We start from the raw sequence: 13,309 nt of genomic DNA on the forward strand, positions 1-13,309 counted from the left end.
TCTGCTGAGCATGCAAGAGGTACTTGTGAGTCTTGGAGCTCCTGGGACTCCCAGGAAAAGGGCCCAGATGATGGCTCCTTGTATGAGCTTCAGTCGAGGTATAAAAGAGATGCAGGGAAAACAGTCAGGCTCAGCAGAGCCCACTGAGTCCTGGCACTTCTTGGTAAAAATGAATGTTTGCTGCCAGAGGCCACAGGGAACTGGGGGTTGTTAGTCACTGTGGCAGCAGCTGATGGGGCCAGAAATAAGTACCTGGAAGTTGATGCTGTCATTACAAAACCCCGAGATGTATGCTACTGGATTGGGGTTTAGTGGATGAACTCCTTGTGGGAGGCTGGGAAAATATGGTGCTCCAGCCCTGGCGGAAAACCATCACCACAGACAACTGGGCAGGTAGAACACATGCCTAGGAACCTCGTCTGCCAAGCACAAGGCTTCCTGTGTGAATTGGTCGTGCTGGGGTACCTTTGGTGAAATGTTACAGCAAAGAAATGAGCCTATATAATCCCCCCAAATTTTTATACCACAGCTACTTTCTTTCCATGTTGTTTTGACATAGGGTCTTATAGCCTAGGCTGTGGTGAGACTTGCTTTGCGGCTGAGGATGACCTTGAACCTCCCTCCTGCTGGGATTACAGGTGTGCACCACCACTCCTGGTTTATACAATGTTGGGGATCGGCAGGGATTTGTACCAACTTGGCAAGTACTCTACTGTCAAAGCCACATCCCAGCCCCTTCTCAGTAATTTGTAAACACAATTGAAAGGGGATGTAGGGAGTCCAAAACTGCCAAGGATTTGGAACTGGAGGACTTGGAAATGGAGCTGTTCTAGATCAGGATAGGGGAAGCCACAAAGGCACAGCCTGACCATGAACATCCAGTCAGAGATGCACATCTCAACCCTTCTGATGAAATCTCACATTAACCTGGTCCCCAAGACGTTGTTCAGTTATACAAAGTGGCCTGAAGAAGGGGATTCCGCGTCTGATCTTTTGGAAGCATGGTAAGCCCAAATAATGGAGGCGTGCAACACATTCAAGGGTCTGATAAGAGTTAAGCAGATTAAAAGCACGTGTGGGAGCTTTGTAAAAGACAGATCTCTGAGCGACATGTACGGCTGGTACCAGACCGAACCGCAAAGCCATGCGTGGTACTCTTGTCTTCTAGAGCAGGAAGCTGATGGCAGCATCTCAGCTACCAATGAGGATATACGTCTTCTAGTACCTTCCTCCAGGAAAGCCAAATGACAAGAGTGTGGCTTCCAGTGGACAGATCCAGAGGCATCCAGACAGTGGACAGATGGACAGGGCAGTCCTACTAGGAGCACAGAGAAGTCTGGTCTGAGAACATCTCCTACTCCCTGCCCAGGAGTCACCAATAGATTTGCCCACCTGAACATCAAGACTGACATACTGTATCTCCCTTTTCTTATTCCCAAGTATGTTCTACCCGCCCCTATCTCTGTCTCTGTCTGTCTGTCTCTCGTTTTAGTATGCATATGTGTTGTGAGGGCATGCACATGTTTGCACAAGCATGTATACATCGGTGGACAATCTTCAGTGTTGTTCTCCAGGCATCTTCTACTTTTTGTAGAACTGGAACTTCACCAACTACTAAATTAGCTGCCCATTGAGCCCTGGGGATCCTCCGCCCCTGCCTCCCATCTCACTAATGCTGAGATTGCTACCCCTGACTCAGGTTCTGCCAAGTGAACGTAGACCCTCAATCTTTCAAAGCAACTTTACTGATTGTCTCTCCCCCAGGCCCCAAAGCAGGAGTTTGCAACCCATTGTCACTCCCATGATTCTGCTTACCCTTAGAACTTCAAAAATCCACAGACAGTGGCTGCTCCATCAGGGTCTGTGGCCTCCAAATGAGAAACACATGCCTTGGGTCAGATTAGACCAGTTGGGCCAAGCCCAGCAGAGAGACAGCTGCTGACAGACCCACAGCAAGAAGTAAACAGGGGTTGCTGGAAGCTCCTGAAACTGCAGAATATTTATCACCGCAGTTGAAGTTGACATCAAATTCAAACATAACCGCAGGCCCAGTTAGTTCTACCCATAGTCAAGTTCTCCCTAGTGGATGCAGTAGCTTTGTTCAACAGCAGCAGCATGCAATTGACACGAGTGGATGAATGCGGGGCTTAGTTGGGGGTTATTGAAGCCTTGTGTATGTATGCGTTCACATGCTGTGTGTGTGTGTGTGTGTGTGTGTGTGTGTGTGTTTGTGTGTGAACCTCATGGGCTGTTCACCTCTTTTTTTTTTTTAACTTTTGAAGCAGTGTCTTTCACTAGCCTGGAAGTCACCAGGTACCCAGAGGCCTTCACATCTCTGTTTCCTCAACTCTGGCGTTATGAGCCTGCACCACTAACGCCTGGCTTTTGTGGACAGATTCTAGGGATCTGAACTCCGGTCACCCTTTTCATACAGTAAGCACTCAACCAACCAGACCATCTCCAAAACGCTGACAAATCTCTTTTAAAGGAAAGAGTATGTTTAATATTTTATCTCACCCAATACATCTAAATATCACTTGGACATGTGATCAATATAAAAGCTTAAGGTGGAGACGGCTGACATTTCTGTTGGTTCCAAATCTTTGCAGTCTGAAGCATTTCACTCAAACAGCACATATGCACCAATCCAAACCATCTTTAACATGCCCAGAACGACAGTGGCAGTCATGTTGGGTAGCACACATTCATAGAACTAACTAGAATGTTCTACAAGTGGAAAGAGCAGGATAGTGACTAGCTATCTGTAAGACTCCAAACCTGATTCAAACCCAATACACAAAGCCCAGGACAGTAGGTTGCAGGCTGGTGGAAGGTCCTCAGAAGTTTGCACAGCCAACAGGAGATTGGCTGACCAGCCTTGGGAGACAGACCAACGGAAGGGCACCATCTCTGGAAGTCATGTGGCCAGGCTGCTCTAGTGTTAGGGCCTGCTAGCTTTGCACACTGCCGAGACAGGTTCTAAAGCAGCTATAGCCATCCCAGATGAGCCAGCCCACTCAGTCTGTCACCTCTGCTACATTCAGTGTGCCAGGAAAGTCCCACTGGATGCCTGGCCTTTGCATGTCAGGAACCAAGGTAGGTGGCCATGATCTCCCTTGGGTTCTGTTGCTGGCTGCAGTAATGTCAGTGCCTTAGGACACAGGTGTGAGGATAGCGCCACTGGCAAAGCACTTGCCACACAACATGAGGACAAGTTCTATCCCCAGCACTTATACTAAAAACCAGGCATGTGATTCATAATACCAGGGTTCGTTCTCTCTCTCTCTCTCTCTCTCTCTCTCTCTCTCTCTCTCTGGACTTCCTGGCTGACTAGCATAGCTGACTAGTGAGCCCCAGGCTTACTGTTTTGGTCACTATCTCAAAACAACAACAACAACAACAATGACAATAAAAGCCCCAAACCTCAAATAAGGCAGATGGTACCGAGGAAATGACATCCAAGGTTAACCTCTGTGCTGTTCATCATACATATACATCCATGTACATATGCATCCCAAACTTGCACATACATACGCCCACATGCATACCCAGACAAAATATTTTCTAAAAGAAGAACTGGATACACACACACACACACACACACACACACACACACACACACACACACAGAATATTTTGAATTAAGCTAAATACTACTCTCTTGTCAAGGGCCCTGTTCTTTGAGTCTTGGAGGCATTAGATATCACTTTCAGTCCACATCCTTATCAGACTTAAGGCAGCCAGGAGCTGCTAGTGGGTTTTCTAGGCTTCAAAGTCCCAGAGCGTCTGAAAGACCAGGGGTGATAATGTCTGGTGAACTCTTGAAGTCATACCAACACATCTCATTAAAATATTAGCAGCCAGAACAGTGTGTTATTCCCAGATCTCTTTTTATAGAAAATGAAATTTCATAGTTCCTTTGAACATTCTTAAGACTGTCAGAAATGCTCATGGATTGACTTTTAGGTAAAAAGAAAAGAAAACAACAACCCTATAGCAGGTGTAGGTCTCACACAAAATAGGGAAAGAGCCAGCCCAAAGACATAAAACCCTGTCTGCTCTGTGGCAGTAACTCTGTGTCTGCACAGACTCCTCATGGCCCGTCTGTTCTTCCTCCCAGGATCCCCTGTACCTCCACACAGTCTAGAAATGAGATCCTCTCCAGGAATGCTTACAGTCCCCAAAGAGATCGTCACTACAATCCCAAGATCATCCTAGTCATGCACAATTGGTATACCTTGTTTCTACCGTGGTGATGTTGCTATTGTTTTGTGATAACCTACTGGACTATATGCTGGTATCCATAAACTGTACGCTTCAGATCATGAGTGCAGCAGCCTCACTGTTGAGTTCTTTCATACACTTTCTCTTCGGGTCCCTGAGTGCTTTGCGAATCCACTCCACATAATCAAGCAAACAGCATCACTATTTATTGGTGGAATACAGTTTCTGTTCTGATTGGTCCTCCATAAAAGCCTTTTCCTGGACGAGGGAGTAACTAACTCCGTAAGGTGTTTGCTGTACGATCATGAGGACCTGAGTTCAAGCCCCAGATTCCATGTAAAAGTTGGGATTGGATCATGAACTGGGAAGGCAGAGGCAAGAGAATTCCTGAGGCTCACTGGCCAGCCAGGTTAGCCAATCAGCAGACCCCAGAATTCAGTGGGAACCCTCCTGATATAGACCTCTGGCTTTCATACACGTGTATGCTCACTCACACACCCACTAACTAACTAACTAACTAACTAACTAACTAACTAACTAACTAACTAACCAACCAACCAGCCAACCTTTTCCAATTCCATCACAGATGCCTGAGGCTTTACGATGGGATGGAGCACGCTCCAGAAAATAGCACCAGTTAAGGGGTGGCTCATTTTTGTTTGAAACTGAGGATTATTTGCAACCCTGATGGGGTCACAGAGCTGGATTTGTTGAATTTCCATGTGCATCAGACGGCATCCAGGCGAGCCTGCAGGAGTCATGAAATCTTTTCACTGCTGTGTTAGGAGAAACCCAGTCTTGCTTGTTTACATAAAACAGAGCCAAGGGTTCCCTAAATCGCAGGTCTCCTTTGCTTGATTCCTTTGGATAGAGCATCTTTGATACTAAGGTGGCAAGGACTGCGAAAGGGCAAGGCTCTGTCTGTGAGACGATGCCCACAGAGAAGAGAATTGTAAATAAAAATTTCCAGGCCTGGGGTGGGCAGATCCTACCTCAGCTGCTGGGGAGAAAAGGATTATTCAAATAAACATTCAAATGCAGTTTTAGTTGCTTAGGTTTTGAAACAGCTGTGAGAACAACTGCCGGCCCCTACCCCATGATGATATTCCATGCTGGAGAGATTTATCCCCAGATATGACTCAGAGGGGAGAGGGGTTTCTAACTAATGTGAGGCATGAGACACAGAACATCCCTCAGCCAAAAGAATCATCAGGTCCAGGGGACCGGGACAAGGACCCTTTTTTGTTTTGTTTTGTTAAATTGCCAAACAAATGCTCACTATTAGAAATAGCAGTCTTGGCTCCGGGCATTTCTGAGGAATTAATGAGCAACTGACATTTATAGCCCTGAGGCAAGATTCCTCCAGCCTTTTAGAAAACCCCAGGAAAGCCCCAGGCAGCCTTGATCATGATTGCTTAATTAGTATCCTGCACCCCTGGGAAGGCATTTCTGGGGTTGCTGATATCCAGTGGTCCCTCTCCACCTTTGTCAGGCACAGGGGAGCCCACACTTCTAAGCTTCTTTGTAATGAGCAGGGGCAGGGATCTGGCTACTGAAATGGAAATCGCGATGGTGCTCTCCTCTCTGGGCCGAAGTAGTGAAAAAGTCAGGCAGGAGTGTATCATTTTCAGGACTCCTACAGCTCCTGAAGCAGGAACTCAGAAGCTGCTTTTGCTAAAGGAGTGTGGATTCAGACTGAAGACACGGCTGGCTCAGGGCTATGTTGAGCGCTTGCTGCTCTTGCAGAGGACCCGAGTTCGGTTCCCAGCGTTCATGTCCAGCGACTCACAGCCATCTAGGAGAACCAACATCCTCTTCTGGCCTCTGAGGGCACAGCACTTACACACACACACACACACACACACACACACACACACACACACACCAGCCCATTTACACACATTAAAAATCAACAACAGAAAGCATGGCCTCCTCACCTGGGCTAGCTAACAAGCAGTACGCTGAAAGGTCCCTCACCTCTGCCTTCATTTTGGGTCTGCGGCAGGAGGCAGGGGAAGGACAGAGATGAATCTTTAACCTTTCTGTTAGAGAACAAAAACCCTCAGGTAGCCAGGCCCTCTGCACATAGGGCTACTTGAACAAGGCGAGCGGCAGCTTGATTACCGTCATATTAGGCAGGTTCACCATCGCCCAGAGAAACAGTGAGTGGCCCTGGTCACAGAGCATCATGCACACCCTGCTCCTTTACCTGTCACTTAGCAGAGGTCACAGCTAACTAAGCCTACTTCCTCCTGGTGCCCTGCGCCTCTGGTGTCTGGTAGGGCTTAAACTCTCCTGCAGACACCCCCCCCCCCTTCTGCCTACTGGGGCATTAACAATGTGTGCTGCCCAAAGGAGAATTCACATCACTGCTTCTCTCTCTCTCTTCCTTTTTCCTCTTTCCTCTCCCTCCCCGTAATGGAACACTTTCTTCTTTGAGTCACTTTTGGTACTTGAAGTAGCAGAACCTTGCAAGACAGAACAAAGTAACCTCCCTCAACCAGTACCAGATAAGGACAATTGTCTTCTATGGTCAGGCTGTCCCTGGAGGAGGAGTAATGACCTCCTGAGGGCCAGCTTGTTCCTCATGAGGATGACTCCTCTAGACCATCTTGAGAACCATAACCGAGGCAATAATCTGTAGACCCCACTTTGACCAGGACGGCTTAATTATGTCCTCCTCATCCCCGCTCATTGCCTGCTCCAATTCTTCTTCTATTTTAACATAAAGCTCACACCAGAACCTTGACGATGGACTTGGGGTGTGGGTGGTGTCACTGGACCCCATTTCTCTGCTTCTTTCCTGGACCACACTGAAGGAATCCCCTGCCTCTGCTTCCCACCATTACTTGGCTCTAATTGGTGTCTGGGGACAGGTGGCCGAAGACAGCCAGTGGGGAGACTGGAGCCCAATTACATGCCCTAAAATCTCCATTTACAGCATCGATGAAGTAGAAGCTGAGAGCCACAAGGTCAGAGCCTAGGTCCCAGATCACCACATCGGCCCGCAGAGGACTCTGGGTTCTGTCAAACCAGAGTCTATGAAGCTGGTGTACCAGCAGCATCCCTGATCGGTCCATCACTCAGCACCTTCACCCCTCCACTACTCAGGGTGCCCCACATGTCTATCACTCAGTATGCCCTGACCCTCCATCTCCCAGCATGCCCCATCTGTCCATCACTCAGCACGCCCCATCTGTCCATCATTCAGCACCCCCACCTCTCTCTCCATCATTCAGCAGCATGCCCCCGTCTGTCCATCATTCAGCATTTCTACCTCTCCATCACTCAATGTGCCCCTCTTCCCTGCGTTCAGCACGCGCTCCATCCTCCATCTTCCCTCAGCATGACTCATCCCTCTCAGCTGGTGAATAGCAAAACCTCACATCTCAGAGACACTCGCTGATTTGTCTTCAGAGTAGGCTAGAACCCGATCCTTTGCATACACGAACACTGTGGAACTTTCAGAATTAACTCTGGAGTTAATGATGAGAGGAAAATAGCAACCCGGATATCAGCAGACCCCAAGCCCACTGATCAACCATGAAAGCTGAATATTTGGGGATCAAGGTGTCCAGAGAGCCAAGAAGACGGTGAGTTAACCTGCTACTGGCAGACAGTGGCTCAGTCCATGAGGGCTCCATTTCAACCTGAGAGGAATGAAAACCACACAATGGACTAAGAGCAGCTGCTGTGGGGCTCTGTCCTCCCCAGCACAGCCTGCACACTGCTGGTGGGCTACTGCCGCTGGCCAGCATCGGCCTCCCCTTGCTTCACAGTTCTCTGGTGACTGGCCTGGGTTCTGTCCTCACCAACACTGACCAGATGTACTAGAGAATTAGAACCCCCTCATCATACACACACGTAAGGATGGCTAACCATGTTGTATGTGTCTCACACTGGCTCCGTGGCTGGAGAAGGGCCCAGCTGTCTTTCTCCACAGCACTACCATGGCTTGGGACACATATCCCTCCTGTCCTACCTTCACTTTCTAAACGCCCCCTTGCACCAGGATGCTTTGGGACAGCTAACACAGGGGTTAGGAATAAAGAGCAATGTGCATACTTCTCCAGAAAACACTTACGAAGTGTTAGCATCTGTCCTTACAGTGCTGTTCACGGGGAACAGGGAGGAAACAGGCACAGAGAGCCTTCTGTGAAGTGTTCCACTAACACAGACTGACACTGTGGGGCCGTGGGGAGTAAGGCAGGGCAGAGATTGCCTAAATAATTAAGCAATTCTACTATATTTACTGGGACATCTGACGGTGGATACATGTTGTTCACCAGCCAGAGAAAGCGAGGCACCTCAGGGCAAGAGCAGCGTTCAGCAGCAGAGTTCAAGGCAAGGCTGAGCTAACAAGATGCTGGTCTTCCTTTATTATTTTAACGACCAGTCACTAACATGCGGAGTGCAGAGGGTCTGATCTGCCTTCTCGGTAGAGTGGGAGGAATGAGTTACAGGTGACTTGGAGCTGTGTCATTGGGCTTAAGTCAGTTTGCAGGGGTGATGCTGAGAGCAGCCAGTACTTGGGAATTGCCAGTTCCTTTACAGATCTCCTTCCATACCAGCCATTATAGGATGTCACAGTCCTGAGTGGCCACCCGGATGCTGCTGCACACTGCATTCCAATAAAGATGCGGCAGCAGCCTTGAGTGCTGGTGACGTTGGTTCGAGAATGCCTGATTGTCCCATCAGAGCAGCCCTGCAGGGTAACCAGGAGAAGACATACGGGCAGAAGAGGCGACTCTGGGTAGAACCGTGAGGTTTCTGCAGTACAAATGTGAGGACCTGAGTTTGAACCCTAGAACTCAGCAACGCTGGACACAGCAACACACATCTGCAACGCCATGCTCCTGGAGCAGGGTGGAAGCAGGGGCACATCCCTCTAGAAGCTCATGGGACAGGTAGCTTAAACAGAGGCAAACAGCAAAAGATCCTGGATCAAACCAGGTGACAGGTGAGGAGTGACACCTTAGATTGTCCTCTGACCTCCACAGGCATGTCAGCACACACACACACACACACACACACACACACACACACACACTCACTCACCTTTAAGGAGAGAGGGCATATGAGAGGTCAAGAGGAGGTCATTTTCCGTCAACTTTCCAGCTCCCGGAAGGTACACTCCAGGAAGAAGGCCAGCCATCCTGACACTCTTGCTTGCTCAGTGCTGATCCCTCTGAGCTGCAGGACCCAACCCCACTCTGCCCACTGCCCAAGCTTCCTCAAGGCTGCAGCAAACCCTATACACCAAGTGGTTCTCAGAAGGGGCTCCAACTAGACAAGGGCTTCCTCTCTCTGAGACTACAGCTCATCTTCTAAGAAACGGAGGTAATATCTCCTGTGGCTTAAGGCTGTTGTGAAGTGAAAAAAAGGCAAATAAATGCCAAGGGCCTGGCACACAGAGACATTCAACAAACAATGGGACGATGAGCAAGGATTTCAGTGGATCCTGTACAAATGCCAGGGATGCCTTTCAAGTGCCACGCACAAAGTCGTAGGGAAGAGGCCCTCAAAGTGAACTCCGAGCCTCAGATATGCACAGTCGCCAAAAGCTCAGGATGAAGAACTCATTCACAGGCCTCTGTACTTTCGGATAGCTTCTCATGAGCTGGAACTTCAGGGTGTACTCAGTAAAGAAAAACAAGGGCTATAGGTTTTTAGTGGTGTCTTAGCCATCAAGTTTAAAAGGTAGGATTTGTGTGTGTGTGTGTGTGTGTGTGTGTGTGTGTGTGTAAATTCTGGGAAAGGGCTCCACTGTGCAGGTGCTCTACCACTGAGTCACACCCCAGCCCCTCACTGGGGGATTCTAGGCAGGTGCTCTACCACTGAGTCACACCCCAGCCCCTCACTGGGGGATTCTAGGCAGGTGCTCTACCACTGAGCCACACCCCAGCCCCTCACTGGGGGATTCTAGGCAGGGGCTCTACCACTGAGCCACACCCCAGCCCCTCACTGGGGGATTCTAGGCAGGTGCTCTACCACTGAGCCACACCCCAGCCCCTCACTGGGGGATTCTAGGCAGGGGCTCTACCACTGAGCCACACCCCAGCCCCTCACTGGGGGATTCTAGGCAGGGGCTCTACCACTGAGCCACACCCCAGCCCCTCACTGGGGGATTCTAGGCAGGTGCTCTACCACTGAGCCACACCCCAGCCCCTCACTGGGGGATTCTAGGCAGGTGCTCTACCACTGAGCCACACCCCAGCCCCTCACTGGGGGATTCTAGGCAGGGGCTCTACCACTGAGCCACACCCCAGCCCCTCACTGGGGGATTTATAGGCGAGTGTTCTGTCACCAAACTACATCTCCAGCTCTAAAGAGCAGAATTCTCAATGCTGTGTGGAAGTGCAGAGGAAAAATCTGGTGGCAGAAGAGTAAAGTATTTAGTCATTTGCAGCACAGTGGTGAGGTCCAGAAGCAGGCAGTGGGAATAGGGCAGGGTTAGGTTTTACCTGCCAGGCATCAGAAATGAGCTTGCAGGTATATAGAGGGTGGGTGGCAGGGCACGGCTCCAGTGTCTGGTTCTGTTCACAAAAGACCACTCCTTAAGAAGGCCAGCAAAAGCATTTATTTATGTAGGCACCACTATCATTTGAGTCACACAGAGCATCACACAAAACACTGTGCCATAGTTTCCCATTTAACCTTATGGGAATGCACTTCTGAAACTCATTTATCAATGAAGCTGCCTCACCTGATAAAGAGTTCTCTTTGCTAATGCACACAGCTATTTAAGCCCGTATGTGCACACTCAAATACATGCATGCATATAGATGTTCATGCAAACATACATGCAATCAAAGATACATGCACGTACACACACACACACACACACACACACACACACACACACAATGTACAGAGACACACACATGAATCCCTGTAGGAAGAACCCCAACATGAAAGGAGGTGACCTGCCCAGGGAGGGTTTGCTGAAACATGTCTGACTGTGGCCTCCAGGAAATCTCTGCTTTGCCCTTTGAAACCCCCAGGTACATGCCCAGAGATCTCTGCACCTCAAGGAGCAAACTGGAAAGGTCCCCTGGCTCCAGACCCCATGCCTGCCACTCAGTGTGGCCCTCCCTGTTTTCTCATGGGGACCACATCTATGTGGCCCCTTGGACAATCCATGGGGAAATGCTACGTTCCTGCAATCACCATGCGGGGCAGAGAAGCCAGAACAATTTCTTCAGTGTGTATGATTAAACTGCTTCCTCTACCGATGCAGCCTGGCGACTCTGAGAAAGCAGAGAAAGCTGAAATTACAGAGTCCTTTCTTCTTTTTAATTCAATTTCACTCATTTTAACTGCTCAAACAAATAGCTACAAAGTGGTTTTCAGAGGGGGGCTTGCCAAGTCTGTTTTCATTTCAAAAGAAAGAAAGGAAAAAAGAAGGTTCATTTGTAAACAGTGGCATTGGTAGAACCTAAGTCCTTCAAACAGGCTTGTTCATGCACAGAGGCAGCGCAGCCCCCGCCTGGTATTTGCAGTCTAGACTGTCGGCATGCACCTTTTCCATGGATGCTGCGAGGGTAAATTTCATCCCAGGCCAGGTCAGGTCATCATAATTCAAAATGACCGGAATCCAAACGGGTTGTGTTTGCTGACTCCAAGCATGAATTCTACGGAGAAGGGATGAGCGTGTGAGGACGGACTGCAAGAGAAAGAAGCAAGAGGTCCTCGGGTGACCTCCTGGTTAACCCAGCATTGACCTTCATGTAACCCTGAGGTCATCCTGCCAACAGCACCCCAGCAGTGGGGGGCATCTCATGTGTCCTTTCCTGCCACTCAGGCCTCCTCAGTTGCAAAGTCCTAAGCTTCCCGGCCCACTAGGAAGTTGTACTTTGGAGGAGAGAAGCTTAGCATTTGTTTGAGGAATTATACATGAGACACACCCAGGAAGAGGGCTCCTGTCACATGTTTGTGCCTCAGGGAGTCACTCTGAAGTCCTGTGCACCTCAGTGGAGATTTTTCCTTCTTTAGTCCTATAGGGTGAATAGTCAGTTGTGTCCAGTCGTTCTAAGACTCCCAGTCTCCGCAGTCCAAGGCTAGCCTTGAACTTACTATGTAGCTGAGGAAGACTGTGAGCTTGCGAGGATTTCAGGCGTGCAGTACCACACTCGGCTTTATTCAGGGCTGGGATGGAAGCCTAGGCTTCATGCAGGCTACGCAAGCTCTCAAACCCTGACACCCTGTGCAGATGTGAGGCAAGCACTCCAGGCCTCCTTCCCTCCTCTGAGGCTTCATTTGGACAAAGTGCCTCTGCTAGCTAGCTCCGGGAAGGCTTCCTAATAAGTTCTCCCCTCAGGGTCAGGGTGCAGATGGCAGCAGTGAGCAGAGAACCCTCAGCGGCTGGTCCAGCTTGCTCTGTGTCCTTCTGGAGGGGCCATGTCAGCGCTGTCACCTTGCCCCCAGGATGTGCTTTGCTGGGGGAACCAAGTAGGAGAGGGAGGGTGACAGGAGCCACGCGTTCGTCCTGACCGTGCAGGTGCTTTGGAGCTGAAAACCTGTTTGCTTTTCCACCTGCCTGCATGTTCTCAAAAACGAAAACAAACAAGAGGGAGAAAACGAAGCTGCAACAGGGACATTGTCATGAAATGTCACCACCGCGTCCTCACATCACTGCACTTGTGTTCTGATCCTGGCAGCTCTCCAAAGAGATGTCGGAGTTCACACAGGGGCCACGTGCCTGCAGCTGCAACACCGCCCCCTCCGGCTGTGTTGTCCAACTGCTAATCATAAGGTCACCCTGCTGATCGCTGACTGGTTCCCGCAGCTCACCCCTGAGTTTGTCATCATGGATGGCTGTGTGGCGCTGGTGTGAAGACACCAACAGTTGTTGGGAATCTGTCTGCACTGTGGCAAATGTTTTAGGTCATTTCTGTATGAGACCGTGGTTCTCTAGTCTGTCCTGAAAAGTTGGAGCATTTGGTCCCTATCAGCTCTCATAGTGACATCCTTTCCATTAAAGAGCACTGAGCTGGTGACCTTGGCCTCAGGATTAAGTCAGCATTATTTCTCTTGACTACCAGCAGCAGAAAAGAAGGGAAATTATAAAGCCATTGAGAGGATT

General features: G+C 49.4%; 1 protein-coding gene across 1 annotated transcript in view; it reads right to left on the reverse strand.

Moving 5' to 3' along the window:
* Positions 1–13,309, reverse strand: part of Sdk1 (sidekick cell adhesion molecule 1) — a 959,866-nt gene that overhangs the window by 331,742 nt on the left and 614,815 nt on the right. The window lies entirely within an intron of this gene.

The sequence above is a fragment of the Microtus pennsylvanicus genome, chromosome 1, assembly GCF_037038515.1.
Source record: "Microtus pennsylvanicus isolate mMicPen1 chromosome 1, mMicPen1.hap1, whole genome shotgun sequence".
Taxonomy (NCBI): domain Eukaryota; kingdom Metazoa; phylum Chordata; class Mammalia; order Rodentia; family Cricetidae; genus Microtus; species Microtus pennsylvanicus.